The 27,941-nt window shown below is 47.2% G+C and overlaps 1 long non-coding RNA gene and 1 pseudogene across 1 annotated transcript; one reads left to right on the top strand and one right to left on the bottom strand.

The window, feature by feature from the left end:
• The first annotated feature begins 759 nt into the window (after window positions 1–759).
• Window positions 760–6,784, top strand: LOC111095324. The gene is made up of 3 exons (XR_005357404.1): window positions 760–1,124; window positions 1,452–1,604; window positions 6,223–6,784. It is a non-coding gene; the product is annotated as an uncharacterized LOC111095324 (long non-coding RNA).
• A 14,228-nt stretch (window positions 6,785–21,012) lies between these two features.
• On the bottom strand, window positions 21,013–21,392 carry LOC100683635 (annotated as a pseudogene).
• Window positions 21,393–27,941: the final 6,549 nt, after the last annotated feature.

Below are 27,941 nucleotides of genomic sequence, written 5' to 3'. Positions count from 1 at the left end.
CACGCAGGGAGCCCAATGCGGGACTTGATCCCAGGACCCAGGGGTCACGCCCTGAGCCCAAGGCAGAACTCAATCACTGAGCCCCCCAGGCGCCCCTAAATGGTGGTTTTTATTTTATGGTCATACTTAAGATCCTAATACGTTCCCAGATCAGCAACACAGAGGTCCAGACGTGCCCCTGCGACCTCCCTTCCATTCCTAGCCTCTAAGGCTTCCTTAGAAACCAGAGTCAGTACCGATATGCTGCACACCCCAGCGGCCTCAGCCACGTCCTACTTTGCATTGCTCTTATTAATAATGTATGACATCGTCTCTCCTACCAAAGGATCAATGTGGTGGAGGCAGGTTTTACATCTGATTCCTGTTTGTATTGTCAAAAAACATTTAGCTCAGTGCTTCACACGTTGTAGACTTTCAAGACGGTGATAAATGGGGGAAGTACCAATAACGGGGCTGATCTGAGAACTCAAGGAAAGGGAGAAGTAGTTTAGGAATGCGGGTAGGGGACACGGAGGGGGCACCCGTCGGCGATGCGGGGCAGCAGTCTTCACTCTGAGGCCACGGCGGCTGTGACACTGTGGCTGATAATCATAGACATTTCGCCTTCCTCCACTGTTCCTGGCACACGCGTCCTAAATCCCTTAGACTACCCTAGGGGAGCAGAAGGGCCCGGTGTCCTTTGTTATGTTGATGAGGCGACGTCGGGCTCCCACCTGGGGGTGGGACATTGGTTGTCAGGGGAACCAACAGGCTGACTCAGGGGTTGGAACTTCCCATCCCATCCCCAGACCTCCTGGGGGAGGAGAGGGGCTGGAGGTTGAATCAATCCCCAATGGCTAATGATTTACTCAAGCTTACCAGTACCCTAAAGCCTCCTTAAACAGCCAAGAGGACTGGGTTCAGGGGGCGTACTCTGAGGAGGCATAGGAGTTCCCTGCCCCTTCCCCATACCTTGTCCTATGCGTATCTCCATCTAACCAATTCATATTCTTTCATATTCTTTGTAATAAACTAGTAATCCACTGAGTAAATTGGTTTCCTGAGCTCTGTGAGCTGCTCCAGCAAATCAGACTCCAAGGCGGGGAGGGATCCTCTGGTTTACAGCCCATCAGTCGGAAGTACAGGTGACAACGGTGAACTCCTGATGGGGGTGGGACTGAGCCCTTCACCTGTGGGCTCTGACACTATCCCCAGGTAGGCAGTGTCAGCATGGAGTAGGTTTGTAGGCCCCCCCCACCCAGGCTGGTGTTGGAGAATTGCTTGGTGGTGTGGGGCCCCTCCCCCCACACCCTGCCCCCAACCCACACATTGGAATGGGTGCTAGAATCCTTAAGGTAGCAAAGGGGATGGGGGTGGAGCGAGGAGGAGGCCGACTTCCAGCTCGCCGCTCCCACCCTCCCCACTTTAGCGAAGGCAACCTCACTTTCATTTTCTTGGGTCTCCCTTTACAGGGCTTCGTATCTGCTCCGGAGTCTTCTGCTTTGCAAAAATAGGAGAACGATCATCATCACCTCATCCCTAGTCAAGTGCTGGCTCCATGAGATAATCCGATCCTTGGGATTCACCTCGAGTCCCCATTGCTGCCGAGTTGGCTTGAGAATGTTGTAAGCATTTATTAGAACGGTCTGGACTTCGGGGCAACAACCTGTGTTTCCAAGGAGAAACACTTGTGATGAATTCACTGTAGACTTTTCGTTACTGCTGCAGCCTAATTTTCAAAAAAGTAAATGCAAGTCTCTTGTATGAGTATAAAATGAACACCTGGCATTAGTTAACGGGGGAACCTATAGGATAGCGAACCAGCACATTTCTATCCATCTACCCATCCATCTGTCAATCATCTATCATCTATCTATCTATCTATCTATCTATCTATCTATCTATCATCATCTATCATATATCTACCTATCATCTATCTATTACCTATCTACCTATCATCATTATCTATCATCTATCATCTATTATCATCTATCTATCATCTATCTACCTACCTGTCATTAATCTACCCATCTATCAATCTACCTATCACCTATCTGTCTATCATCTATCTACCATCTATCATCTATCTATGCATCTATTTATCATCTATCTACCTATCATCTATTTATCTATCATCTATCTATTTACCTGTCATCTATCATCCATTATCTATCTATCTATCATCTATCTATCATCTATTATCTATCTATCTATACCTAAAGTATAGTGAACACACGGTGTTATGTTAGTTTCAGGTGTCCAACACAGTAAACCAGCACATTGCAAGTGCCCCACAGCCGTGTACGGCTTGTCACAATCCTACTGGACAGTGCAGATAAAGAGCATTTCCATCTTCACAGAAGATTCTGTTGGAAATCACTTCTCTGGATGCTGGTACACTCTACGGGCAACTAGCTGAAGTGCAGAGGATGCCTAGTACCTGGGCAGGCTGAGGGAGCTGTGTGTGGTTTCTTCTGGGAGGAAGCAGCATTTGGGTCGAATGCCAGAGAGCTCTGGAAAACGCAGATTAGGCTCACAGGTTGTGTCATCGCTCCGAGTCAAGAAAAGCAAGACAGCGGGAGGAATAGAAGGAAGGCTGGTCAGAGGGACGAAAGGAAGATTCCAAAAGTGCATGGAACTAGCTTCTGACTTGAACAGTAGGAGCCAAGTTTTTCTCTCCTTCCTTCTGGAAGGGCTCACTTTGGTAAACCCTGCTGTCAGGCTCCTGTTGGGGATCTATTCTTTCTTCTTACGGTAGCCCTGCGTTTAGCTGGTAAAAATCCTAATGCCAACACTGCACACTGGAATATTAATTATTTTCTCATACGAAAGAGAGGGAGGGCAGCCCAGGGCACTAGTGGTTCTGGTTAGCACAGACTTTTTCTATTCTGAGAAATTTTGGATTACTATTCAGATAGTTCTAGATTTTTCTCTAGGGGTCTGGTGTAGGGATTGAGGGCCTTGTCTTGGGGGAGGAGCAGGAGGGAGAGAGGACCTTGACTTGAGTGTGGCTGCTTATAGGGCTCCAGGTATAGGAATGGCCCAGTGGAAATTGGAGAGATGGAATCTGGCTGAGAAACTTTCAGAGAAATGGAGTCCAACAGGCAACTTGAAAGTTTTCTCCCTGTGTTGTGATTTCCTTACTTACTCTACTTTAAACTCTCGTGATCCCTGGTATCAGCTCTATGTTAACATTGAATAAAGTGTGGGTAAGATAAACTAAGGAAGGTGAAAGTATCAAGGGATGAAGTAAGGATGTGACCAGGGGTCATCAGGAAGAAATCTAGGACAGACAGTCATCAAGAAAAGATAATTCTCCTAAGAGCAGTCTTGGGAAGAAGCTAGAATTCCTGCAAGATGGAGGGTCCCTCACAAGGCTCTACAGCCCGATGACCCCAGAGTTACAGGAAGTTCCATGAGGAATGGAAACCTCCTATATCCCAGATGCCATATGTACGTGCATTATCTCACTTAGCCTCCACCATAACCCTGCGGAGCTGATACCCCAATTCTTAGAAAAGGAAATTAGCCACGGTAAGAAATACCCCAAATCTCAGAAGCTTTCCAAAACAGAAGTTGATTTCTCACTCAAGTAAAATGAAGAGGGTATTGTCCATGAGCACGGGGTTCTCCTCCAGAGCCCGGCAAGGACCCAGACTTCTCCCACCTCGTGGCTCGGCCATGGTCAGCAGGCTGCAGGATCCTCTGCATCTCCCTGGAGGAAGGGAGGTGGGCATTGTGCAGGGAGGGCCTTATGGGCCTGCCCTAGAAGCATTGCCTTAGTTTCTGACAGCCATTGGCTAGCAGACAGTCTCCTGGCCGTGCCTCCCTTCAGGGGGGCTGGGAAAGGAAGAGGAGCTACTTCCTTGGAAAAAAAGAGGAAATGAGTAGAGGAAATGGAAATCTAGTCTCTCCCACACCAGCCAATTGTTCTTTTGCAGTCGATCTAGAAATATCAGAGGAGGGATTTAAAATGATTTTTTTTTTTCACTTATCTAGAGTCCCACATGATGCTGCTTCTACACAGAAGTTTAAAATTTGGGGCCGTTTGGCTCATCCTTATTGATTTATAAGCCTCGCTTCCTAAACTAGACTTCAAGTAGTTTTACTGAATTACATGTAACAAAAAGTGGAAAGACAGCATTAGCTGTGGAGCCAGTGAATCTGGTTTTCTTCATTGATAAACTGTGGAGAGCAGTATTCGCTTTACTGGGTAATTGTTACAATCACATAACACATGTAAAGTCCGCCAAAATAGGCCCAGGACATAGTACACGCTCAATAAATAGCTGCTCTTCTGATGTGATTGTCCTAATTAGATGAATAAGAATAAGGTGAAATGAAGTTTAATTAATGGGAGAGAGTCAAAGTATGTAGCACACGACTGTCTTAAAAGTTTGAAAAACGGTTAAAGAGGTTGAACTTAAAATCTGAGAAACCTAGTAGCCAAAGCAGTGAGAAACATGATGACAGCCCATGTGCGGAACACGAAAACGTATCAGTTGTCTGGAAAAACCCAGAATTTCCTGACACTCATGCTTGAGAGAAATTTTAGGATAGGGACAATGGTTTAGGAAGTGGGGTCACATTCTCAACCAAAGCCCTCAAATGAGTAACAAATGTTCTAGGACCGTCTCTTATTGTCGTAATTTCGCTCATGGGCGCATTACCAAAACCAAATTTGGGGAGGGAAAAAACAACCCCAAACACCCAATTCTATAAGGATGAATAAAATGAATTCCAAGTAGCACTCTGATTATTTCACTCGACCCAAAGACAACATTCAAACATCCACAAAAAGGAATGAACACATCCTTCATGCCTTTGCTATGCGGAAGGGGGTACAAACACCCCCAGAATGTATGTGGAGCCAATCCCGAGGCCAAGAAGAGAAAATATTGCGACTTTCAAGTGCATTTATTTTTATCCTCTCCTATTCTGTTTCTCGTTGTTTTACAACAATGTATTTTCCTAGCACTCCCTATGTACAACCTATTAATAAATGAATGTACCAATATTGGTCAAATATGCTCAAAAGTGTTTCTTTTCCGCTTACGTGATCAAAAACCATCGTGGACCTCTGTTTCGGTTAATCATCCACAAATACCGAACTTCATTTTTGTCTCATTTCATCTTTTAATGATTAAAATTGCAGAGCAGGCCACTAAGGCTATGTACTCTGACCAGAACCTGTAAGATCTTCATTTTTCTGAGTTTCCCTTGCTTTGGGGAGGCACTATGAAGAGTGGGAAGGCACCAATAATTGAGTAAAATACAGTTGTCATGTTCAAATACCACCACGGTCAAATAGAGGTGAGTGTCCCTGAGCTGGAGGGAATGATGATGCCATCTGCGCTCTATGCTCCTCCCACAGTGCATGCACGGGGTGGATGGCATTTATGTTCATGAGAGAGGTGCCCGGAACTGGGACTCTGATGCACAGTAGGTGCACTGGCTTCTTCTTCTTCTTTTCTTTTTTAAGATTTTATTTGTTCATGAGAGTCACACAGAGAGAGGCAGAGACACAGGCAGAGGGAGAAGCAGGCTCCATGCAGGAAGCCCGAGGTGGGACTCCATCCCAGGACCCCGGGGTCACGACCTGACCCAAAGGTAGATGCCCAACCACTGAGCCCCCCAGGTGCCTCACTTGCATCTTCTTGTTTGCAAGGACTCAGCTGCTTTGCCTCAGCCACTGGGCCTCCAGTTTACTCATCCCTGGTGCAGCTTCTCCCTGGAGAAATATTTGGTCAAATTTGGCTAATGTGATTCCCTTAAGGTGATCATCTCATCATGATATCGGGACTAAGATCTCTAAAGTCAATGTTTCAGAAAGCAGAGTTCCTACCAGGTAAAAATTAAACACCATGACAAGGTGATATTCAGTTCTCTTCCTCACCCTGGAGCTTACTGTAAGGAACACACCACTGCTCTACGACGCAGGGTCTGCCAATACGATGGCTAGTGGTGGCCTCTGATGTCCACGATCTGATTTTCAACCCTCGACTCCAACATACACCCACTGGGTCAGTCCGTTTACCCCTCTGTGCCTCAGTTTCCTCATCTGCAAGTAGCACCCACCCTCTAGGGTTGCTGTGAGAATAAAATGGCATGCCATTATGGAGTACTCAAAATAAGTACTTATTAAACAATCAACAGATATTAGTTATGATTATCAATGATCCTGTAATCATTCCCTCTGTAGAGTGCTCATGCTGAAAATGGATTTTTTTTTTTTTTTTATAGATAATCGCTCTCTTCTCAGAAGGGAGATTTCCAAACCTGTCACAAACATGTGAAAGCATCTTCATCCAGGGCTTTGGTGGATATTTTGGAGTCACTACCTCCCTTCAATGGATCCTGAACCCAAGCCACCTGCCTGTTTTTCGGAATTTCTGGTCAACGAAGTCCTGTACTGACCGTACAGACATCTATTTCCTTATAGTGTGTTTGGTGCTTCTAATCTTCGTCCCTACCACGTGTGCTGGTAAGGATGACATGAAGCAGGGGCCTCTTTCTCTGTCCAGCCCTCTGGACCACAATCCCCACACCACACAGGCATGCTCTCTCCCTTTCCAAACCTCATCCCAAATTTTCCACTTTGCTTCACGGAATAATGGGGGCTGAGCCCTTCCCGTTGGACTCTGTGTATCTCCTGCTTCTAGACTCTTCCTGAAATTATGCTGAAAGCCTCTCTTGCTTCACTCTTTGTAATTTTTCTTTTGCTTAGCTTGACAGCATTTAGAGGCAGTTATTTCAAATAGCTTCCAAGTAACCCTTTGTCTTTTTTGACTGGGGACCAGCATGAGGAAATATTTTGAAAATGAATAAGAATTACACTTAATGGCCAATTAAGTGTGTTGGTGTCGGCTTCATGGAGCCTCACATGTTGAAAATCCACTGGACATTCACATCCAGGTCAAGGGCTGGGCCACAGTGATCCAGTGAAGACACTTCATCTTATAGAACTCTTCGAATTTTGGAGGAAACTTTTAAGAATATCACATTTTCTTGGGGTGCCTGTGTGGCTCAGTCAGTTGAGTGTCTGACTCTTGATTTGGGCTCAGGTCATGATCTCAGGGTTGTGAGATCCAGCCCTGTGTTGGGCTCCATGTTGGGTACAGAGCTGGCTAAAGATTCTCTCTCCCTCTCCCTCTCCCCCTGCTTGCACTTTCTCTATTTCTTTTTTTTTTTAATTTTTTAATGTTTTATTTATTTATGATAGTCAGAGAGAGAGAGAGGCAGAGACACAGGCAGAGGGAGAAGCAGGCTCCATGCACCGGGAGCCCGACGTGGGATTCGATCCCGGGTCTCCAGGATCCCGCCCTGGGCCAAAGGCAGGCGCTAAACCGCTGCGCCACCCAGGGATCCCCGCACTTTCTCTATTTCTAAAGAAAAAGAAGAAGAAAAGAAGAAGAAAGAAGAAGAAGAAGAAGAAGAAGAAGAAGAAGAAGAAGAAGAAGAAGAGAAGAAAAGAAGAAGAAAAAGCAGAAGAGAAGAATAGGATGAGGAGGAGGAGGAGGAAGAGGAGGCTTAGAGCTGATTCTTCGGAGACTAATCACTCACTTCCTCCTCTCCCCTCCTTCCCATCACAGAAAGAAAGAGAAGAAAGAAGATCACATTTTCTTTAATACCATATAATAGTAGTTTGTATATCAAAGACTTTCCAGTCTGGTTTCTCAAACCCCAATATTCTAATCAAATAATGAGGATCCAGAAGCTAGGTGAGGTTGAGATTGGAGATCCAAACCCCAGGTCCTAGCTGAGAAAGGCTGAGGGCTGAGGAAAGCTTTCCCTTTACTGAGCCTTGGTCCTGTGTCTGTAGACTGAGGATAGAAATGTCTGTGTCGCACGACCTGGGAAGGATTAGCGGTGGGATGAGTAAGGTGCCCAGAACCAACAACTGGCACATAAAGAGAGTTATGATTATTTTCAATCATTGAGGACGGTATAATTTATTTTCCTGCCATGAATTTGTACTTTCTTCCCTTTTGATTGGGAATTTATGAGCTCAGTGTCCTGACACTGCTTAGCTCATGCTGCCCAAAAGCTATGGTCACCAGTTACAGATGTCTATACTGGAAATCAAGCGAATAAATTATCTCGGGGTGTACAGTGGAGTGAATCTTTCCCATTTTTTCCCATGAAACCCATGGGTGAAAAAAATGATACAAGTGAGCAATGACAAGTGGGTGTTGGAGGTTTGGAGTCTCTGCCTGACTACCAGCGAGCCTTCGGGGTGCTCTGATCCGGACTCGTCACCCGAGGATGGGGGTCACCTACTGCAGCTCCCCCAGGGCTCTTGCGGTGGAGGACATGGAGAGGATACGCGGAGTCGCCAGCACCGGCCCGAGACACAGCAGGTCTCCGCAGATGGTGGCTCCCAGCTCTTCCCGCGTGGCAAAACGGTGGGAAGCCGCGCTCCCGGCCTGCACCCCCTCGCTAAGGCCCGCACGCCTGGGAAGGAGTCTTCTTCCTGACAGCGGCCGCGTCGTCCATCACTAATAGCAGGTGAGCACGTTAGGCTGCGGGCCCGAGTTCAGAAGATTCAGAGGCTGCTCTCGTGGATCTAATTAATCTCACAGCTCCGTCCCGATTTCCTAAATGGGAGGATGGGAGGCCACTCTCAAAATTCCCCCAGAAAGTTACTGGGGACGGGCACTGAGGGGGGCACTTGGCGGGATGAGCGCTGGGTGTTATGCTATCTGTTGGCAAATTGAACTCCAATTAAAAAAATTTTTAAAAAAAGTGCATTTCATGTTTTTCTCCCGCCCCCATTTTTAACTTCTAAAGTGGACTCTGCGAGCTGAGTTCACCCCGGCGTCCTCCGCCGGCCACCACCTCGCCTCTCATCCTCATGGGTTTCTTAAATCCTCGTGAAGGGTTTTTTGTGTCCATCAGCATCCCCCATCTCCCCTTTCTGTCCTTGAGAGAAAAGTGCTTCTGAGAGCTGGGTGGGGGGGAAGGAGGGGTGTGTGTGCAGGGCGGGGGGTGGGGGGAGCCTCGGAATTATCCTGGCTGAATTTGGTATTTGCTCCAATCTTTGATCTCGGATGCAGGGACGTGTCAGCCAGACCAAAGTCATTTTATATATAGGCCTGCATAAGTGAAGTGGAGGGACTTCATGGTTAATTGATTAAATAAAACGTTCCAAAGAAGGTGCAAGATCAAAGGGCCGCTCTCTGGTTTTATATTTCTCTGGGGTCCCACAGGCCATGTGGGCGACACAAATGACCTTGGGCGTGAGAGTATTCAAAGGCCGGTGTTTGTTTGTTTTATCCTAAAATGCGATTTGTGTTTCCCAGGGCTGCCTGGTGACAGGTCGTATTGTGGGCTCCCCCCGGGCCCGGGCTGCGTTCAGAGGAGGCCTCAAGTGGAACAGCAACCATGGGCAGGAGGGCATGACCCTGTCATGTTGCCACCAGCACCTCTTTCTGCCAAACCCCAAGGAAACAGACTCCATTATATTACTGGAAGGCAAAGACCACAGTCGTCTCTCTCTCTCTCTCTCTCTCTCTCTTTTTTTCTTATTTCCAGTAAGAGTCAAGGAAAGGTTCACAAAACGCACGGCCAGTCCCTGGCGGTGAGACAAAAAGAGAGACCAGAGAACTTCCCATTGTCCCAGCTGTCCCCATAAGGGGGGCGGGAATCTTCTGGGCAAACCTTTGTGTAAAGGTCCTCCGGTTACAGGCAAGTTAGCCCGGGAGGAAGAGGCCGTGGGAGAGGCCCTGCTGGCCCGGGGAGCAGCCCACACTCTCTTTGGTGACCCAGAGCATGAGCCGTGGAATCGCAGCCCCCACTTACCGAGTGGCTACTGTCTGCAGACGCTCTCCTAAGTGCGGCAGACCCCTGACAAAGTCTCGTCTGTCCTCCTTCCCAGTAGACAAAACCGATGCTAGGTGGGGAGGTGGCTCCCCACGGCCACACAGTTGGGGCGAAGCTTGGAGCCCACGTTGGTCTGGCTCCGAGGTCCACCACTGCTCCGTCCCCCTGTGTGGGGCCGAGTTGTGTCCACGCAGGATTCCTACGCTGAAGTCTTAACCCCAGGACCTTAGAATGTGACATATTTGGGGGTAGGGCCTTTAAAGAGGTTATAGGAAGTCAACATGAGGTCATTCGGGTGGGCTCCTACCCTAACATGCCTGGTGTCCTGATGTAAAGGGGGAATTTGGAAGAAAGACCATGTGAAGCCACAAGATGAAGAGAAGCAGCTATAAGCCGGGCAGGGAGGCCGACAAGAAACCAGTCTTGCTGACCCTTTGATCTAGGACTCCCAGCCTCCTGTAGAAGCACGAGGACGTAACCTCCTGCTGTTTAAGCCACCCAGTCTGGGGCTCCCTGTGACGGCGGCCCAGCACGCTAGTACACACTCCCAGACGTCGTCTGGTGTCCCACAGGAACAACCCAGGGAGGCAGGTGCTAGAGACACGGCCTCCTAGAGAGAGAGAGAGAGAGAGAGGCAGAGACACGGGCAGAGGGAGAAGCAGGCTCCATGCAGGGAGCCCGACGCAGGACTCGATCCCGGGACCCCAGGGTCACAACCTGAGCCGAAGGCAGATGCTCAACCTCTGAGCCACCCAGGTGTCCCACAACATTGGCTCTTGTACAGAGAAGATCATTCTATGGGACACATTGGATGAGAATTTTATATAAGCCTAAAACTCCAGAATAACTGAAATCAATTTTTTTTTTATTTTTTTTTTATTTTTTTTGGTCCCTGAAGACCTGGTGCGCGCTTCCTTCTTAGCCATTAGGGCCCTTTCCTGCAATGACTAATTTAGCTCTCTGCATCCTACACTTCACCCGACCGGAGATCCTGAGTTTGTCTTATCAGGCGAGGTGTTCCCAGGACCCAGCTACGGGTTCCGTCCGGGTCGTCGAGTGGCTGCACGAGGTGGGCCGCCCTGAACGAGGCCGGGCCGCCGGCATTCCCTCAGCAGCTACCCCTCCTGCCGGGAGCCCCAGAGGAGAGGCCCAGTCGGGAACAGGAACGAGGCAGAGGGCTGTGCGGCCCGAAATGCAGTGGCCGGTGGCCTGGAGCTCACCGGGAGCGGTGGCGGTCTGGGCCCCCGACGGCAGGGAGACGAGGCCACACGCGGGATGGGGGGCAAGGGCCAGGCGCTGGGCCAGTGTGGGCAGGGCCCCGGCGCCCCCAGGCCTGCCCCAAACCCTGTGCAGGGCCCGCCAGGCCGCGGCTCCCCGCGCCGTGGCCTAGACCCGCCAGCAGCCCGTGTCCCTCGCTGTCCCTGCCCCTCCGTCCTGCGTCTCCCCGTCCCTCCCTCTCTCCGTCCGAGCTGCATGTTGCTCCCACCCCCTGGGGTTAGTGGCCACGGTGTTGGGCCAAGTGCCGAGACTAAGCAGGCGGGAGCCGGGGTGAGGCCAGGTCTACACTGGGCCCACCTGCGGGGCCCCGGGACTGGGCGCCCGGCCTCGCCTCTCCGACAGCCGCGGCCCGATGCCCGGGTCCTGTCCTCACGAAGGCCGCCCTCCTCTTGGGCGTGAGTCCTCACGTCCACAGTCGCCGCTTACGGAAGATTGGAGCTGCCCGTAGAGTTATGGTCACTAAGTCGGGGCTGTGACCAGGGCGTGGCTGCTCAGACCCCGTCCTTCCCTCGCCCGCCCAGCCCGCGGCTGTCCCCCCCAGGCAGGCTGCTTCTGTGTTTACGGTCCCTCCTAAGGAGGGGGCAGTGCCTGCAGGTGGGCAGGGCCATCTGCCTACCGGGTCCGACCTAGCACCGGGGCTCATTCTTCTGTGTTGCTGTCAAGGCATCTCGGAGACGGTGGGACTCTGAGCAACGGGCACAAGTACCGGCCTCCCGCCTCCCGCCTCCGCCTCACCACCCAGCCAACCAACACATGTCCACCGCGCGCTCTTCTGCTGTCTCCATTGAGCACTCTGCTAGGCGACAGGCTGGGCAACAGGACGTACGGCTCAAAGGATCCAGATCCCAAGTAGCAAACAAACCAGTGGCGGAGACTTGGAATCCTAAAAAGTATGCAGGGGGTGTGCGATAACCAAATATCAGAGATAGAGTCTCCGGAAGGAACTTACGATTTTGTGCCGAGTAAGGGACATAGATGAGACCAGGAATAGACATCTCATCATGGGGTAGGTTTGCAGCTGCTCCTAGAAGGTACGTCTGTAAGGATGAGTAGAAGGGACGTTTTTTTTTTTTTTTCTTGGCAGAAGTAATGATGCTAATGAGGAGTAGAAGGAGGAATGTACACAGTGTGTAAGGAAAATCAGTAAGAGATAGTCTGGTCCAGAAAGGAGGATGCTCAGATCAGGGGTTGGAGGAAGGTAAGACTCCCTATTCAGTGGGTTGAGTAGTATCACCCCCCAACCCCCAATTCACGTCTACCCGGACCTCAGAATGTGGCCCCATTTGGAAATAGTCTTACTGGATGTGTTAGTTTAGATGAGGTCATACAGGACTAGGGGGTGCCCTTAATCCAAGAAGTGTCCCTATAGAAGAGGAGAGGACACGCAGACACAGGGGAGTAGTGCATGCGAGGATGGGGGAGAAATCGAGTGACAAGTCTACGAGGCAAGGCAAGGAAGGCCAAGGACAGCCGGGACCCACCAGAATCTGGGAAGAGACAAGGAGATATTCTTCCTTAGAGCCTCCGGAAGGAGCGCGGCCCTCGGACACCTTGGCTCTAGCCTCCAAACTGGGACAGAAAAAATTTCGCTTGTTTTAAGCCACCAGTTCGTGATACTCTGTTAGGGTGACCCAAGGACTCCTAGATCTTCACCCTGGAGTCAAGGACACGGAGGGGGTCACATCACAGCCTCGGGGGTTCCTAGCTGGGAGACTTTGAACAGATGGATTTTAATTCTTCAGATGCTAATTCCCTAGGCATAGTGTATGGATAAATAATAATACCCACATGCGGCTTCTGTGAGAATTAGGATCAAATGTGTAAGACGTGGAGCAAAGCACCTGACACGGAGCGAGCACTCAATGCATGCCTCTTAGGATCATTCGCTGTGTTGATTAGTTCATCGTTGCCATTCCTTATTGGAATAATAATATTGCACCGAGTGACTTCAACATTCAAAGCACTACGATGGATGAATATGAAAATTAATAATATCCTTCTTAAATTGCTGCCTGCCCAGGCTGCTATCCCAAAAATAGCATAAACTGAGTAGCGTGAATAGCAGCCGTTTATTTCTCAGAGGTCTAGAGCCTGGAAAGTTCAAGGTCAAGGTGCCAGCAGACCTGGTTCCTGGTGAGGCCTTGGTTCTTGGCTTGCAGACGGCTGGCTGCCTCCTCGCTGTGGGCTCATGCGGGCTTTCCTCTGTGCACGCGTGTGGGGAGAGAGAGGGAGAGAGAGACTGAGAAGGAGAGGGGCATCTCTGTTTTCTTCTTCTTCTAAAGGTGCTAATCCCATCACGCCGGCCCATCCTCAGGACCCCATCTGATCCTAACACCTCCCAAAGGCCTCATCTCCAAATACCATCACACTGAGGGCAAAGGCTTCATTCGACATAGGAATTTGGGGGGACACAAACATTCAGCCTACAATAGCTACTAAAACTAAAAAAAAAAAAAAAAAAAATTATGTCCTCCACACCTATGCAGCATAATACACTGAAAGCCTCAATATACTGTGATCTATTAACCTTTTACCGCAAATGTTAGATTTTCTAAATATCGAACACCAGAACACCTCCCATTTTCACTTCAACTTTGTGCAAGAGGCAGCAGGGATGTGCACACTCAGTAGAGACCTATTTTCTTGGAAAACGTAGGGTTATTTGGCCATGAGACTAGTTACACTGGCGAAGAGACAGCAAGTTGAGACATAGCAGAACAGACCAAGTTAAAAAAAAAAAAAAAAAGAAGAAAGAAGAAGAAAGAAAAGGCAAGCCAGCGCTACCCACACCAGCCCCTATTTTGATCAGGGTCCCGGGGTTATTGTTCACCTCTTTCCAGGCTGTGCCTTTGTGGGTAAAGTCTTAAACTAAGCATTTTAACAAGTGGTTAAAAAACTGAATTTTTCAAATCTGTTAAGTCATTGCCTCCTCCCAACCGGGAGGCAGGGAGGCAGCTCTCCTGTCAAAGGCTCGCTGGTGAATTCCTGGGGGCTGATCTTACAGCTCACGGAGCCATTTATCATTTTAGTGAGCATCCTCAGAGGGGGCCCCCGGTGATTTACATGCTCCAGATAAATTATGATGCCTCTCATGATGTTATCATCATTTCGGCTCACGGATTCGAACACTTTCTGGGAGAGGACTTTTTTCCACCCTTTCTTAAATGATGAACAACTCCCGGACAGATTATATTGTAGTTGTCAAGTAGAAAGATATAGGTATGTTTTCTTAAAGATAAACAACTCAGCCACCACAGCTAGTCGGCCCGGCAACAGGAAAACGTTGTCCACTGAGAGTTCACTGCTTATCCCACCTGGAAAAGATCATCAGACCTGCATGGTCTTTTATTCTTACTCGATCTAATGATGAATTTTCTCCCGTATTTTTTAGCAGACTATTCCATCTCTAATGGGGAATGGCTAAAATAAAGCAAAAAACCTGCTTCTCTCTCCCGACAAATCCACAAGTTATCGACGCTCAGCTTTGACCTCATTTGACCTGGCATGGACTGGGCTTTGCATTCTCATTCTACCCTGCCCATGGGCCAGCTAATGGAACAGGCATTTTCCTCTTCTCAAGAGTATCTGGTAAGGTTCCTGTGGCTTCCATGGGTGGTACACCTTATCAAAATCTTGAAACTAGACCATAAACTCTTAAGACAAGTGCGGCAGGCAAAATAATGCCTCGGAGGTGTCCCTGTCCTGATCCCTGGGACCTGTGAATGTGTTATAGGACCTGGCAAGGCATAGTGAAGATTGCAGATGGAAGTCAGTTTGCTAATCAGCTGACCTTGAGAGGGGAGGAGTAGCCTGGATTATCCGGGTGACCCCTTTTGAATCACAGGGGTCCCTAAAAGTACGGGAGGGAGACAGGGTTATCTGTTTAGAGTGACGTGATGTGAGAAAGATCTGATGGGGCCATTGCTGGCTCCGAAGAAGGGCAGGGCGGCCACAAGCCACGGGAAGTGGGCAACCTCTGGAAGGAAAGGAAAGGAAACGGATTTTTCCCTCAAACCTTCAGAATGGAACGCAGTCCTGCCAACACCTTGATTGCAGCCCAGGGAGACACATTTGGACCTCTGACCCCCAGAACCAGGAGATAAGAAATTTATGTTGTTTTTAAATCACTGTTTGCCCTCACTTGTTAAGGCAGCAATAGGAAACTCAGGAAAGGGGACACTGTTTTCATCGTCTTGCACTTCGAACAGCCAGCCCAGTGCTGGCACGCGGCGCCTCCTTAGATAATGTTCGGTGGATGGGCGAATGGTGTCCACGCGTCACAAAGCAAACTCCCTCTCTCTTCAGAGACTCTGCTCCCCGAGCTCTTAGGTCTGCTCTGTACACACTTCTTGTCCTTCTTTCTGTGCCAAACGACTGACTACCATTCTCGGAGCCTTGTGAGCCAGTCGGCTCCCTCCAACAGCTCAGCCCCTGCTCAGATTCCTTATGTGACCCATTGCTACTTTTTTTTTTTTTCGAGGGTGGGGAGAAGTGGAGGGAGAGAGAGAGAGAGAGAGAGAGAGAGAGAGAGACTCCCAAGCAGGCATGTAGACCACCACGGGCTCCGTTTCATGACCTTGAGATCATGACCTGAGCTGAAATGCAGACTGGGACACTTCATGGACTGAGTCACCCCGGCCGCCCAATCCATCATGACTTTAAAGGGAAGTGTCAATGCTATTCTCACCTCACAGCCTCGTTCCTGCTGTGCCCTTCACACTTGGCAACAACCCTAGGATGCCTGGGGTTTCCAGATGCACCATTTGTCGCACCCCTCCATGACACACAGGCGAGAGAGGGAGAGAGGGAGACAGAGAGCTGGGGGAGAGGCAGAGGGGGAGGCACACTCCCCACTGAGCAGGGATCCCCACGTGGGATCAGTCCCAGGACCCCGGGGTCATGACCTGAGCCGAAGGCAGACGCTTAACCCACTGAGCCCCTTAACAATACCCTTTACGCAACAGGCTTTCAATTACTATGTAAGGAGTTAATGAATAAGTGTTATTTAGGACTCTAATCTTTGGAATTTTAAAGTTAAGAAGACGTTTACATCTGTATTAGGAAGAGCAGACGTAGTTTTCACACAGGACAGAAAAAAGCATCTGTTATGGTGATTTGAAGCAGGAAGACAAAACGTTTCACTTTGTTTTTTAATAGTACGTATTTTTTCACTAATACAAATCACCAGTATATTGTTAGAAAAAAAATATGTGTTTTAGTTGTGAAGCTGGGGCTGAATTGCTTAGCATGGTATTCGATCCTGAGTAGATGTTTTCTGTGATTCAGATTTTATACCGTGGGCTCTTTTTTTAGTGAAAAGGAACTTAAGAGGAGAAACAAAAGGATTCCTAAAGCTAGGAAATTGTGTTGAATGGAATCGGTTAAAATCATTAGTGTGTAAGAGCAGATGCTGAGAAAAACATGATCTCTGTTAAGTTTTCTTCTCTCCGTTGAAATCTCTTTGAAATAAGCACAGGTTGAGAGGAGGAGGTTAAGGTCAAGTTTATATGAGGGAATCACCTGACTTGATGATTATTTTGGCTGTCCTCATGATTGATTTCTCTGTGTCATTCAGAATTAATCAGGAGAAAACTCAGGTAATCAGATCAGCTGAGCCCGAGTCTGGTTCGATGACCATATGTGACACGGCTAAGGAGTTATTTTCTTCACATGCCATGTCCACTGATCATCAACCAGAAGGGGAATCATTGGCTTTTCCCCACGGACGGTGATTAGGGAGGGAGAGGAGACGGAGTTTTAGCTGCATTAGAGCATAAAGGGATCAGCAGCGATGCACTTTGCAAATGGTCGGGATCACAGAGCCTGTTTTCAGGCTATTGTAGGTCCAAAATTTGAAGCTGGAGTTCATAGGGTGCCTCCTTCCTGCAGTTGGCAGTTAGTGCATCAGCCTCCTAGAGTTCGTGACCGCGTTACTTCCCGTGATGTAAACGTTTCTGTGCATTGAATTATTTTATGAGCATTTATTTTATTCCATTATTTTACGAGCATCTCTTCATTAAAGGAGAAGCATCCGCAAGTCACATAAAACACTAAGAAAGTGTTCTTAGGAATGTCACCTAATTGAGTAATAATATCACTTAAAATGAATTCTGTATTTTTAAACTTGAATTTCAGATAAACCACAAATTTTTTTTTAGTACAAGGGTCTCCCATATATTACAGGAGACCCACTTATGGTGAAAAAAATGTGTTGTTTATCCGATATTTAAATTAAACTGGGGGAAAAAATAAATTAAACTGGGCTTCTCTACTTTATCTGGTAAACTTCGCAAGTACCCTCCAGAATATACTCTTCAGTACTTTTAACTGTAATTTTAGCAGCAAGAATGTGAACCCAAGTAAATGTCCTTTTAATGATCATCTTTAATTATCTGATTAGTGGAGTTATAGCTTAAAGGAGAATAAATACAGATGAAGGTTCAAATGTGTTTACTGAAAAGCTAGTAAGTATAGTTTGGAAAGACGATGACACTAAGTAATGACTCTGGGAATTGTGCTGGAAAAATTTATGACAGGCATGTAGTACTTTGTTTTCCATTTGATAAATTAGATGGGATTACTGCCATACACTGAGAAGAAAAATACACCTCTTGGATATTTTGGTAGCTAAGATGATAGAGTGAAACTTGTTTGAGGAAGTGTGGGAGGAGAAGCCGCAGCGTAGGGTTGGAGTTCATCAGAATAGCAATTACCCAAGTGGGTCGAATCCTTTTTTATTTTTTATTTTTTTAAGGAAAATAGATTTTGATAATTGAAGTCCAGGAGGAAACCACCTGGCTCATCCAAAATGACCTTCAAAATACAAATATCAAGGGATTTATGTCATTTTTAAACTCTATATCTCCAGTTAATGGCTCTTCTCTAGATTATTTGGGGAGAAAACAGCTGGCTCTTATAATTATTATTATGGGATTTGAATTGATAAAAAGAAGACACTGCTCTTGTAAACATTTCTTATGCACCTTCATATGCAACCTCCACCCCCGCCCCCTCTCTATCAATCACTTCTCTACATCTAACCATAGGCCGGCTCTCTATAACCCTGAAAAAAGGGCAGCCAAAGAGCCAAATATTTAGCCAGTCATCTGGATATTCTGTTTATAGGATTCCACGTATCTTTAAAAAAACCCAAAACAACAAAAAACAAAAAACATCTGGGTCTTTGGCCATAATCAAGGGAGCCATATCTTTTTTGCATTTGGCCTCATAAAGACAAAGAAATAAATCCACAGGACCAAAGGCGCTTAAAAACATTATGGGAGGACCCTCTTGCTTGTAAACTGATTAATGCCAGAATTAAGATTTCTAAATAGCACCCCTCGTGACATTTTAGACCAGATAGTTCTTTGTCTAGGGGGTGTCCGGCGCATTGTTCAGCATCTAGCAGCATCTTGGCATCTGCCTACTGGATGCCTGAAGGCCCTTTAGCTCCTGGTCGCGACAACCCAAAAGGTCTCCAGACGTCGCCAAACTTCCCCTGGGGAGGACAGTGGAGAACTACGGGCCTAAACTCTCCACCACTGAGCATTTTATCCCTGTGAAACGTAGCCTGGGGGGTGGCAGAGAAGTCAAGTCTGAGGACAGTAATAGAACCACAGGAAGGGGCACAGGACAGGCTAGTGGAGAGGATTAGGGCAGGCGCAATAGACTGGTAGTAGCCCCAGCTATTTCATTCACTCATTCATTCACTAGTCTTCATTCATTCATTTAACACATATGTACTGAGAGCATCTAAGCAGGAATAGAGCACACTCGTGTGCTGAAGCCTGGGCCTTGGGAAAGAAGCAAAGATAGGTTCTCTGCTCTCGTGGAGCTTACACTCAAATGGAGCGTGGAGGACGATACATAAGACGACAGCTAATGTGTGTGGCAGTAACAGATGCAGCGATGGGACGCCCGCGTGGCTCAGCGGTTGAGCGTCTGCCTTCGGCTCAGGGCGTGATCCCGGGGTCCTGGGATCAAGTCCCTCATCAGGGTCCCCGCAGGGAGCCTGCTTCTCCCTCAGCCTGTGTCTCTGCCTCTCTCTCTCTCTCTCTGTGTGTCTCTCATGAATAAATAAATAAAATCTTAAAAAAAAAAAAAAAGCAAAAGCAGTGATGAGAAGCCATGCAGGAAACAGTGGCAGTGTGAAGTCTGGGAAAACAGAAACCACAGCTGCCATTCTAACAGCGAGAAGGTCACAGGGGGTGGGGGTGGGGGCAGGATTAACAAGGTCGTGGAGGGTGGCGAGGGCTAGAGGTGTGGAATGAGGACACTGAGGTCACACAAAAAAGCTGGCCCAATACAGAGAGGAGCAGCAAGCCAGCAAAATGGGCCAGTGGCCTCCTACGTCAGCCTCTCCCCAGCACCCCCAAGGATGGAGTTTTAGGAGGGAGCCAGCTGGCATCCGGGGACCGAGCCTGAGCTTCACAAAGGAGGGAATGGGGGGTGGTTGACGCTGAGAGACGGAGCCTGAGAACCCAGGTAGGGAGGCCGTGGGTTTACCTGGCGGTTCCTGGGAGCCTGCCCCACCCTGAACGTCTTGGCCATTCTTCTCTGGGCATGGGTGTGCTCAGAAGAATCCTCCAGGCCTCTCTCAGCCCTGCAGGGCAGGGGCCGTCTGCTTGCCCATCTCCCACTGTCCCAGAACGTTTGTGAGCAGACGAATGAATGGATGAAATGATGCCTTTAACATAATGCTCTTGTCATTTTTTTTCTGGATTCCTCCCTCTAACGCCGACCTCGAGTTTTTAACTGTTAGGTTTAGAATAAAACACAAATGCTGTCATGGAAATGAAGCAAAAGAACTGAAATATTTGCTTGCCTCTGGATGAGATTGGGCCATTCGCTGGTGTGTGTGTGTGTGTGTGTGTGTGTGTGTCTGATTCAATCTCATTCAGTAAATATTAGCTGGGCACCCACTAAGTGCAAATCTCTGTGTCAGATGCTACATGGGACCCAAAAGAATTAAACCCAATCCCTAAAGGACTCAGAGTATTGATTTCCATGTGTGCCATCTGGTACATATCACTATTTTTAAATGGTCTTTTCCTTGATTTATCGAGGTCTCTTGAATCCTATTATTTTCTGTTTTTAAAGATATAAGCAATGCACGTCTGCCCCCCACCTGACTTCAGTCTCCGGCTTCATCGTTTTTTTATGAACAGAATAAAACAGATTTCCTCCCAGAAGTAAGCTTTCCGGTTGTAATTGTCTAAAGAGAGGAATTAACTCTTTCAGGCTCCCGGGGCACCAGGGCTGAATGGTCTGTAGAACTCTTTCCTAATTACCACCTGGGGAGAGACCTGGCATCTGGAGAATAGCATCCAACCGGTACACATTTGTGTCCTTCATGGTCATCCCTAAGAAGGATGTGGGTTCAAGGGGAAGAAGCCTCGGAGATGCTTGGTCATAAATAAGAATAGGACGGTGTTGTGGGCTGGGGGAGTACAGTTTCCCAACATTGAAAGTTTGGCTCCTTAGATACCCTGAGTATTGACCGCATCGCTGAAAAGCGTAGGGAGAAAGCCAAGGGGGTGGGGGCGTCCCTAGCTCAGCTCCAAAAATGCCAACAAATACATCAGATGCTGTTAATTTTCCCCCGTACCTTGCCTCTTCTCTTCGGAGGAGCGCTCTATTGAACATTAGTACCTTTTTCCCCTGTTGCTTAAGCACGATTTTAAGGCCCACACATATCTTGCTCAACATTTGTGGCTTTTAATATTCCTTTCTTTGTCTAGGCTTTTAGGGAGGAAGGCCTACAGTGTTCTTTGGATTGCTTCCTTACAGATAGTCCCAAATCTTCTCTACTTATATCATCACAGATCCCGACGCATTTTAAATTCAGAATTTTGCCTCTGAAGGGCCTCCGAAGGAGAGCATACTATCAGCCATGCCTTGCGTGATTCCTAACCATAGCTTTTTTTTTTTGCATTTTTATAAAACTTGATAAAAAATAGTATTTCAAACTGTACAGTCACCAGAAGTACACAGTTATCAAAAATGCACACACTTCACTTGGCATCTCCAGCACCTTCAGCTTTCTGTGCCTGGTCTGTTTTGGCATCTCCATTTTCTGCAGGGTTATTTTCATCCTTGCCAGCATCAGCTTTCCCCTTTTTCCCTTTGGGTACCTTCTCTCCCTTCTCTGCAGGGGCCTTTTTAGGCTTGGGCTCTGGCTTTGGAGGAGCAGGTTTAGCAGATAACCTTGCAGATCTTCTCTGTGGCTCATCCTTCACCTTGGCTTTATCTCCTTTAGCATCCCCTTCAGCCTTTCTCTTGGGCATGGTGGCGAAGGCGGCGGGACATAAGATTTGGGATGCCCTTATCATCGGGGCATCCCTGAAAGACCATTATGGACCACACTGAAGGTTTTAAACAGGTTGGAACAGGCCAGTGTTAAATACAATCCCAAAAAACCAAGTGGTGCTAGCATTTAAATCCGGGGCTCTCCAAGCAAATTTTTCTTAGATGAACCATTTTTTTTTTTCTTTACTCTGAGGTCGAAGTCTTCAGCAGAAAAAAAAAAAAAAATCTCCCTTGACATTTGTAAGCTCCACTGGTGTTCTTGGGAGCAGGAAGCATGAGAATGCAAATGGCCTATTATATGTGGTCAAAAACAATTTTTCAAAGCAGCTCAGCAGATGTATTACGTTATCGTCATCCCCCCCCCCCACCCCCGACACACACACACACTTATTATTTGGTTAAGATAAACATTCCTGGTCAATGCTGATTGCATTTAGCCCGATCAGATTCTTTGTACAGGTTACCATGCTGATCCTATTTCCTGCTTTTAACCGTGCAAATATATGACAATAAAGAAAATAATTTTGTTCGCAATTGAATTACGAAATGTGTTCGGTTCTCCATTAATAAAAGCTCTGTCTTGTTCAACATCCTTGGTAAATAGCCTTTATGTGTTTCCCCTCTTCAATTTGCCAGCTGACAATAGAAAGCGTCAACTGGGGCCGAAGACCGCAAAGCCAGCGAAGGGATGGTTAGCCAGCACCATCTAGTGGGCGAAACAAAGTTTGACCAAAGTTTTTGGCGCTTCCTTTTCTTCTCGCATAAATTGAGAAATAAATGCTGGGGATATTTTAGCTAATATTTTAAAGTACTTGGATTCTTTTTAAAATTTGAACAGAAGCCCTAATATCCAGCACATGCATTACATTGAAATGTATGACCACGCTATTCACATCTCGAGCAAACAGGGAAAGCAAAATTGGCAATTATCTGATCATCTTCCCAGTGAAGACAACTCATCAAGAATGTTTCTTCCTAACTGTATTTGGCTGCAGTCAGAAAATATCTAGACACGCCTGCGGATGCCGACTTAGTCACGTACATTCACTGCGCTCTTCGGACCTCTTCGAATCATCCCCAGCACGGATCTCTCTCTTTGCACCAATCTGGAAGCCGGAGACCAAATTCAGCCAGTGCCTTTCAACACAGGATGAGTATTTTAGAGATTCCAGGGTTGGGAGCTGGAGGTGGGGATCCCAGATAAACTATTGATAGATCTTTGATGCTGCTTTTCAAGGCTGCTCTGTGAGGCGACTGGAATTTACTCCGTAGCAAGGAGAAATCGGCGTATTATTTTCCAGAGGAACGGAATTGATAGGATGTGTTAATACACAGAGGCTTTTCCGCTTATGATGGTTTGATTTACAAGTTTTCAATTTTACGATGGTGTTAAAGCCATGTGCATTCCGTAGAAACTACTTTCTATATTGAATTTGGATCTTTTCCTGGGCTGTGATAGGCAGTACATCACTCTCTTGTGGTGCTGGACAGGGCAGCAAGCCACGGCTCCCAGGCAGCCATGGGATGGGAGGGGGGCAGTAAGCCACCAGTATACTCACAACCATTCTGGGCCCACACAACCATTCTCTTTTTCACTCTTAGTACAGTATTCAATAACTTACAGGAGAAATTCAGTACTTTTATTATTAAAAGGCTTTGCTACATCATTTTGCCCAACTGTAGGCCCATGTCAGTGAGCTGAATGCATTTAAAATGGGCTAAGCTAAGTTATGATGTTTGGAAGCTTAGAGGTTTTAAATGTATTTTTGACTTAGCAATATTTTCATTTTACAATGCGTTTATCAGGATGTAGCTCCATCGCTGAGGAAGGTCTATATAGGAACATTTATTTTAAGGAACGGGCTGATGCAATTATGGAGCCTAGCATGTCTAAATCTGTAGGGTGAGATGCCGGGCTGGAGGCCCAGGAGGGAGCTGATGTCACAATTCAAATCCAAAGGCTGTCTACAGCAATTATTATTTATTTATTTATTTATTTATTTAGCTAAGAGGAGGTCATTCATCTATTCTACTTGGGCCTTCAAGTGATTGGACGAGGCTCACCCACGTTATGGAGAGCAATCTGCTTTATTCAAAGTCTAGCAGTATAAATGTTAATCTCATTCAAAATGTTTATCTCATTACAGAAACATCCAGAATGTTTAACCACCTATCTAGACACTGTGGCCCAGGCGATTTGACATATAAAATGAACCATCACATCAGGTGAAGGGTGCAGCAAGGAAATGAAGGGTATGGGAGCATTGGGGAAAAGCTTTAAAACCTACTTCTCATCGACCTCGCTAAAATGATGACTTCATGTCAGAGCTTCCAAACAGCATCTCTATTTGCTACCGACACTCCAAGCAACATCAGATGTGCTGTATCATATGGCTCAAGTCTTTGAACAATTTACATGGCAGCCTGGACCCACTGCAGAGGCTTTTCTTGTTCTTGGGTCCACACAAAACTATAAGCTTTTTGGGTCACTTAGTAAGTGGGCCAGAGTAACACGCCTGAATAACAAATATGTTGCCTCCAAAATCCAAAGAGGCCCAGTAGGCATTGTGCCTCTTTTTGGTTTGTAGGAAGGGTCAGATGCAATGACTTAACTTCACAATACCGGACTCCTAGAAACTTCAGAGGTGGAGGCAAATGACTTAACAAAAGTCTAGAGTAGTTGGGACTTTTTTTGTTCACGAGGGCCCAACCAGCATATTAATTGTCAATGTAAGGGACCAGTATGATATCTTAGAGAAAGGAAAGGTCCTTGATCTGTGATCAGGATCCCGTAGACTAAAGTACGTCCCGATGTAGGACAGTGCAGGTATATGGCTGGCCTTGCCAAATGAAAGCAAACTGTCTCGTGAGCCTAATGGAAAAGTATGGGGAAAAGGCATTTACCAGATCAATAGCTGCATACTATTGACCCCTTATTGATTCAACATATGAACTTGGGGGAGATAAAACTCAACCCTCAACAGCCCTCATGTTTGTAATATGTTCTTTCAGCATAATCTTTGGGTAAATGCTTATAAAACTATTATGCATTAGACTTCAGTGAAGAATTACATTCTCCCTCATTCTGATATTGTGTTTTTTAATAATAATTTAACAGGAAAAAACTCTACCATCAAGAGGTAATTTCTGCTTCTCCTTCATACATGCTCAAATCAGTGCTTCTTGATCTGTAAAGTGCATTTCCTCATCTGGGGAATCCTGGTAAAATTCAGAGTCTGATTCAGGAGACCTAGGGTGGGGCCTGACATTCTGTATTTCTAACAAGTTCCCAGATGATGATGATGATGATGATGATGATGATGGTGATGATGGTGATCTGAGGACTACACTATGAGTAGCAAGGATATAAAGTTTCTTCCACAAGCCATGGATCAGAAATTAAGTTATCTGGGGGAAAAAATTAACAAGCAGACAAAATAACTGCCTCAGCAAAAGACTGCACCAGGTACTCTTAACTGTTGATGTTATACGGATGAAGTCACGTGAGCAGGTTTTCCATGATAACTTGACATCATCACCATAGACGCTTGTCAGAATGTACAGAGAGTCATAGTCAGGGCTTTGCATTTTTTTTTTAGCCCTGTTGTAAATGACTTTATGAAGGAGGACTCATTAACCCAAGATCAGCAGAAAAAGAATTAATTTCTGATAGACGTATGCGAGGCCCATTCCTTTCTCATCTACCCTGTAAACTTCTATTTAGTATGTTAGAGCTGAACTAAGTGATGAAACACTTTTTTAAAAATTTTTTTTATTTGTTTTTTTAAAAGTCTTTGAGAATGAGAGAGTATGAGACAGAGAGAGAGAGCACGAGCAAGAGGGAGCTTGAGCGGAGGGGGAGGGGCGGGCAAAGGCCGAAGCAATGCAGGGCTTGATCTTGGGACCCTCAGATCATAGCCTGGGCTGAGGGCAGACACGCAAGCGACTGAGCCACCCAGGCGCCCTTGATGAGACCCTTTAAATAGTATAGTATTCTGACACTTTAGAATAAAAGAAAAATTCTATGAAGTATCTTAAGTTGTAAAGTAATGTACTAGTTTCTGCGAGAATAGTATTTCCTGCTACGTGGCGACACTTCTCCATGCAGACTACAGCCGCAGTGTTTTGTGCCTCTTGCCTCAGAGAGGAGGCCATCCTCATAAAAGTACTGCCAACAGGAGGCATCAGATGCTTGGCCTTGAGGTTTCAACGGCCAAGTCGCAGGACCGGTCATCATTTGGACGAGTTTGAAGAATCGTCTGTCCTTCGGAGTCACGGCCGAGAGCTGAGTTCCAGGAGACAGTGGGCCCTGCCCTCCCACTCTTCAGCCGCCCCCAGGAAAGGCCCCAGAACTAAGGCCCCAGATCCCCTCTAGATGCTCCTGAACCTTGTAGGGCACAGGATCAGAAGCAAGAGCCGGATGCGAGTCCCCGCAAAGGACCCAAGGGCAGTCACAGGTTCCCAGGATCCCCGCGGTGTGGAAACCAGCGCAGGAGTTTCTCTCACTTCAGATACGCAGAATGGACTATTTCCCGGGCCCCTAGGAGAAGGCCGGGATTAACTAGGAAGGAGAACCTGGAACGAGAGGTCATGAGCAACCTACGTAGACAGAGGATATATGACCGAGGGCCAGAAAAGTCAAAGTCCTTCTCAGCAGATGGCAACACAGGAGAGGACAGCGGAGGACCGCGTGCCGGGCCCCTCCAAGCTCCAGCACGTCTTCTCCAAGACGTTTCCAAGGAGAAGATTCAGGTTCCTCACAGACAAAAAGAAATGTGTAAAAGAAATTAAATTCCACTCTGAATCGTAGAGGAAGTTGCCCCTTGTACAGACTCTAGAGATTCACAATCAACCAGTTTTCTCTTTATGTTTTGCATTGGCCTCCCAACATCCAATGGCAGGTTCTGCATGAAGGATGTGCCCGCAACGACGCGATGCAGTCCATTTACCTACTGGGCTCTGTGTTTGTACAACCATGTGAGGCCATAGCTCCGTCTTCACACTCTCCAGTGTGACCACCACTAACCGCATGTGGCTACTGCGGAATTGCGGCTGGTCCGAATTGAGATGCATCGTAAATGTAAAATACGTACCTGATTTAGAGAATTTTTTTTAAATGTTTTTTTTTTTTTTTAAATTTTATTTATTTATGATAGTCACAGAGAGAGAGAGAGAGGCAGAGACACAGGCAGAGGGAGAAACAGGCTCCATGCACTGGGAGCCTGACGTGGGATTCGATCCCAGGTCTCCAGGATCGTGCTCTGGGCCAAAGGCAGGCGCTAAACCGCTGCACCACCCAGGGATCCCTGATTTAGAGAATTTAGAAAGATGCATGAATGTAGGGCAGCCCGGGGGGCTCAGCGGTTTAGCGCCACCTTCGACCCAGGGCGTGATCCTAGAGTCCTGGGATCAAGTCCCCCATCGGGCTCCCTGCGTGCAGCCTGCTTCTCCCTCTGCCTTTGTCTCTGCCTCTCTCTCTCTCTCTCTCTGTCCCTCTCTGTGTGTCTTCATTTATTAATGAATAAATTAAAATCTTTTAAAAAAAGAATGTAAACTCTCACACTAATACTTTTTGAAATCTTAACAGATTGATAATCTTTTGGACACGTTTGGCCATTTTTATATAAACATAATACTCATTTCTATAAATGGAAAGTACAGACAATATAAAATCAATAAAACACAAAATATCACATTAAAATAATACAGTATTAAACTTAATGTCACCTATTTCTTTTTACTTTTTAAACATGTGCCTGCTAGGGGCCAGTTGGTTAAGCGTCCTACTATCGGATTATGCTCAGGTGGTGATTTCAGGGGCCTGAGATGGAGCCTGGTGACCGGCCTGGCACCAGCTCTGCGCTTTGCATGAAGTCTGCTTGAGTTCTCTCTCCTTCTCCCTCTGCCCCTGCTTGTGCTCTCTTTCTCTCTCTCTCAAATAAATAAATCCTAAAAAAAAAAAAAAAATGTGTCTGCCAGGAAATCTGAAATCTCCTACGTGACTCTCATTATAATTCTATTGGACATTGCTGCCCTGTATGCTCCTTGGTGTTGATCTCCTTTACTTTCCCCTAATTAGCTACTGTCACGGCTTAATGCTCCCCACGCAGGAGAAAAGCCCACATTGCCTTTTCCCCGTGGGCTCTCCACGGGTCACAGTGACTTGCTCGAGCTCTCAGAGCTCAGAGGCGGTGCAGCCGGGTCCGGGGCCAGGTGACCGGGCTGCAGGGCGGCAGCGCTTCGCTTCCCCGCAGGACCGAGCAGTTCTCAGCCTCCAGGCGAGCGACCGAGGGGCCGCGAGCTCCGCCCCGCGTCTACCTGCGGGGATGCTCGCCCGCCGGGAGGGGGGGGCGGGGGGGCCGGCGGGGCGTGGGAAAGCTGCAGAAGACACGTCGGAGGGTGAGAAGGGCGAAGAAGGAGGACTTTTTAAAAAACGCTTCTAGAGCTCGCGTTGTGCTACTTGGGCGTGGGAGAGGCCCGGTGACCCGGGAAGGCGGGCAGGAACCCCGGGAGCGCTACAGGTCTAGGCCACGTCGCTTTCGGCCGTGGACAGC

The sequence above is a fragment of the Canis lupus genome, chromosome 3, assembly GCF_011100685.1.
Source record: "Canis lupus familiaris isolate Mischka breed German Shepherd chromosome 3, alternate assembly UU_Cfam_GSD_1.0, whole genome shotgun sequence".
Classification (NCBI taxonomy): Eukaryota; Metazoa; Chordata; class Mammalia; order Carnivora; family Canidae; genus Canis; species Canis lupus.
The sequence above is the reverse complement of the archived record's forward strand: the minus strand, read 5'-3'. Positions and strand labels throughout refer to the sequence as shown.